This window comes from Propithecus coquereli, unplaced genomic scaffold (assembly GCF_000956105.1).
Source record: "Propithecus coquereli isolate 6110/MARCELLA unplaced genomic scaffold, Pcoq_1.0 Scaffold59, whole genome shotgun sequence".
NCBI lineage: Eukaryota > Metazoa > Chordata > Mammalia > Primates > Indriidae > Propithecus > Propithecus coquereli.
The window spans coordinates 4,850,701-4,855,404 of record NW_012151840.1 but is presented as its reverse complement, the minus strand read 5'-3'; positions in this window follow the sequence as shown (position 1 = coordinate 4,855,404).

Here is a 4,704-nt window from a genome sequence, read left to right as displayed (position 1 = left end):
ACCCTTCCCACTTCTTGGTTTCTCATGTCCTTTCTATCTCTTTGTGCCTGTGTATACCCATCTGCTAGGAGTTAGCTACTCTCCCAGCAAAACAGGCCCCAAGGCAGGATCATCGCAAGTGATTTGGAAATAATAGGAAATAAAGAAATAATATAGACGGAGAAATGATTGAGATGGAGACAAAGTGCAGTTTAAATGATGGGGGAGTTAGGGGTCCTCCAGCATTCCCGTGAGTTGTGATGTCACGACTGAAATCCCACATCAGTATTTATTGTTACAGCAAATAGTTGTCTTTTGTTAAAGAATTACGTGTACAGTTCAATTTTTGAGTTTTCCAGGGGAACCTTACCTAATTCTGTCTACAAGAATAGATGGTTACACAATTTTTCTATGATAAGCATGTTAAACCCTAAGTTAGAAACAGACTTAGCTGAGCATACAAATTAAAGGTAAAATGTATAAAATGAGAACACTGAGTCTGTATACTACTCTAATCTACTTCTTCTAAACACAGAGACATGTAGTTAGGAGTGAAGCAGGAATAGCCTTGAAGTCTAGGATAGTTTCAGCTGCACGTTATCTGCTGGGCAGGCATTTTAATCAGCTGCTCCACCAAGGACCTAAACCGAGCTTCTGCCTTGCAAAAAAGCTCAAGGCGATGGCCGGCAGCAAAGAAGAAACGTTGCTTTGCAAACGTCCTCTGAAAATGCCTCCTCTGTTGGAAGCAGCTTCTATTCTGTGAGCTAACATGTCCACAGATTCCTTCAAGGCAAAGCTCTGCAAAACTCCTGAAACATTTCACATCTCTTAGCCTATTTCCCAACACCCATCTATTAGCTCCCACTTATTAGTGAGAACATACAGTGTTTGGTTTTCCCTTCCTGAGATACTTCCCTTAGGATAATGGTCTCTAGTTCCCTACATGTTGCTGCATATGACATTATTTCATTCCTTTCTGTGGCTGAGTAGTACTCCATGGCGTATATATATATACACACACCACATTTTCTTTATCCACTCATGAGTTTAAGGGCACTTAGGTTGATTCCACATCTTTGCAATTGTGAATTGTGCCACAATAAACATTTGAATGTTGGTGTCTTTTTGATAAAATGACTTCATTTCCTTTGGGTAGATATCCAGTAGTGGGACCACTGGATCAAATGGTAGGTCTACATTTATTTCCTTGAGGAATCTCCTGTCTATTTTCCATAGAAGTTGACTAATTTTCAGTCCCACCAACAGTATAGAAGGGTTCTTTTCTGTCTTCATCCATGCCAGCATCTGTTGTTTTTTGAGTTTTTAATGATGGCCATTCTGATAGGGATGATGTGGTATCTCATTGTAGTTTTAATTTGGATTTCCCTGATGATTAGTGATCAGTGATATTGAATTCCATTTGGAACCAAAAAAGAGCTTGAATAGTCAAAGCTATTTTAAGTAAAAAGAACAAATCTGGAAGCATCACATTACCTGACTTCAAATTATACTACAAGTCTCTGGTAACCAAAACAGCATAGTACTGGTATAAAAGTGGGACAGAATAGAGAACCAAGAAATAAAGCCATCTACCTACAACCAAGTCATCTTAAACAAAGCAGACAACAACATATATTGTTGTAAGTGTATGGAAAGGAAGCTCTATTCAATAGATTGGATAGCCACATGCATAGGAATGAAATAGGATATCTATCTCTTGCCATATGTAAAAATTAATTCAAGATGGCTTAAAGACTTAAGTGTAAGGCATGAAACTATAAAAATTCTAGAAGAAAATATAGGAAAATCTAGGAAAAACTCTTTTAGACATTGGCTTAGGCAAAGAATTTATAACTAAGACCCCAAAGACAAGTATAGCAATAACAAAAATAAATACATGGGACTTAATTAAATTAAAAAGCTTCTGCACAGCAAAGGAAATCAACAGAGTGAATAGACAGCCTATAGAATTGGAAAAAATATTTGCAAACTATACATCCAACAAATGACTGATATTCAAAATCTACAAAGAACTCAAACAAATCAGCAAGAAGAAAACAAACAACCCCATCAAAAAGTGGGCAAAAACATGAACAAAAGTTTTTAAGAAGAAGATAGACAAATGGCCAACAAATATGAAAAAAAGAGTTTCTGTTTTAGAGACAGGCATTCGAGTGTTTGAATCCCTCCCTGCTTCTCCTATAGCTGTGTTAAAGTAGAGATGTCTCAGAAAAGAAAAATCTATTTGTATGGAAGTACAATGAATGATCCAGGGATGTCACAGGTAAAACCAGAGACAGGGATAAGAAATCTACAAAAGTTGTGGTGACGTGTCTTACAGATTAACACACATTTAAGGGACATGGTTGAGTATCTTGGTGACGTACTGGTTCTAAGAAAGCTGGGGAAGAGAGTGATTCAACCTGGCTGGCATGGCTAAGAGAGATTAGCACAAGGATGAATGATAATTGATGGGTGTGATTATGATAAGATTGATGTAGTGATTGTGGACACCTGACACACAGTGGACCAAGGTTGTAGAAAGTGCAGTAAACTCTATAGTATTTTCCCAATGCATTTATTATAACTATATATATATATGTATTTCATCCTGAATCATGATATATTAAAATTATATAAAAATGAAACAAACATTTAAATTTCAAATATATCTTAAAATGACAAGATTTTGATTATTATTATTACATTGAGTATGTCTGATTATCTCAATACAGGAAAGGCTGCAGCTGTGGACATCTTTTTTAGATGTTCACATTAATTTACAAGCAGGAAACTGAAGCATTCTTAAGGCACTTAGGTGAATGTTGTGGCTCACTGAGACTTGGGAAGTGAGAAAGGGAAACTGGGAAGGGACAAGGACAGTTCAACTTTGCAACAAACGTTTCACTCTTGGAATCACCAATCTATCCCTTGCCTTACTTAGCAGTTATCTTTGGTGTGGAAGCCAGCTGACATTAGATGTATTTTTATATCTACAAAACAACAATATCAAATTCTCAAAAATTTTCCCATGATGGGTGCCTTCACTGGGTTTAGCAACCCTTGACCAGTATCTATCCAATGCCCCAGAATGAGAATCCAGCTGAATATATAGAACCACCTTTGTCTAAATCTGCTGCCCTGCAAGGAAATCAGAAGATGCCTCCGATGGAATGTGAGCTCCCTGAGAGGGGAATTTGTCTTGTTTCACAGTGATCCAAGTACTTAGACCAGTGCCACATAAATACATGTTGAACAAATGAATTATTGAATGAATAGGTGTTGGGATTGATCAGGAAGTCCCCTGACAAGGCCTGAAAAATCTGTTCCTACGATTACTGAGACCTCGCTTGTCAGGGACAACTTTTAGAGGCAGGTCATCACTGGTAACTGCTGGCTTTCCCTGACTGTACCAATGCCTCATATCAAGCTTTCTTGGTTGATTCTGTTTTCATCTTTCTACATCTCTGGGTAAATTCACCAACAGCAGGAGGCCTAGTGGCACTTAGGAACCTAGATCTGTCTTAGAGACACTGCCAAGTCTCTAAGCTCGGTTCTAGAGATCCTGGCAGACGACATGCTGTCGCGCTTCAAGTTACAAAACAGAGGCTGAGAACTGTTTCTCTGATTGCCAACGTGGAGTTACGAACTTGGCGCATAAAATCCCGTCACATCTACCCTGAAATATTATTTTTAGGGCCATGAGGTGGACCTATGTTCTCTGCAGGTCAGTGCTGGGCCTGGAAGAACTGAAGAATGGTGGAATCATTGAACAGCAAGAGTTGGCGATTGAATACAAAGGACAGGCAGAGGGCAGGTGGGTGGAGTTGAAAGGGAGACTCTTTAATTCATAAAGTTGTACGCCTTGATCCTGCAGCATCTAGGAGGTGGGAGCTAGCAGCTACAAAGGAGGGAGGTGGGGTTTTGAAGATGAGAGAAGATGAGATTCCCAGAATAGCCAAGAACCTTCTATTAGAACTTCTTAGGAAAGCAAGTTCCCTGAGGTGGGGGAGAGACACTTGAGGGGGTTGAAGGATGTGAGTATCTGTGCCCAGCCCTGAGCAGGAGGGCACTGGTACTCGGCTCTCAGTGTGTCCTCATGCCCCTGGCAGAGACACAGGTACCACAGGGAGGTGTGGAGCCATTGTGTTGTGGTGGTTGGGAGGGAAAGGGGGAAGGAAGGGCAGGTTTTCTGGTGAAAGGGATCCAGGAAGCCCCACAACTGTCCAGATGCCTGTCCTTTAAACCTTCTGTAGCCCTGCCATCTCTTACTTTTCTTTTACTCTTCCTTCCTTCCTTTCTTCCTTCCATCCTTCCTCCCTCCCTTCATTCCTTCTGTCTTTAGAATATGTTGAGCTGTACAGCTCCTTGTAATCTCCATTCCTAGGCCATCCATATCTTCTTGGGCAGATGCCAACAGTTTTCCTATGAGGAAGGTCATAGGACTCTTCAAATCGTGGTTCAGCCTTCCTGTAGGCCTGTCCTTTAATTTTTTCATTTACTCACTTATTCATTCTTTATTCACTCATCCATTTACTCAATTATTCAAACAGGACACATGCTACACTGGCACGGCGCACTGCACATTGTGCTGTACACAGGAGAGTTAGCAGTGAATACAATTTTATCTCTGTTCTTGAGCAGCGCACAGTAGCGGGGCAGGCAGACAAAGAACACAATAAGCATGAATCAATATGGCAAGTGCTATAGTATGAATGCATGGAA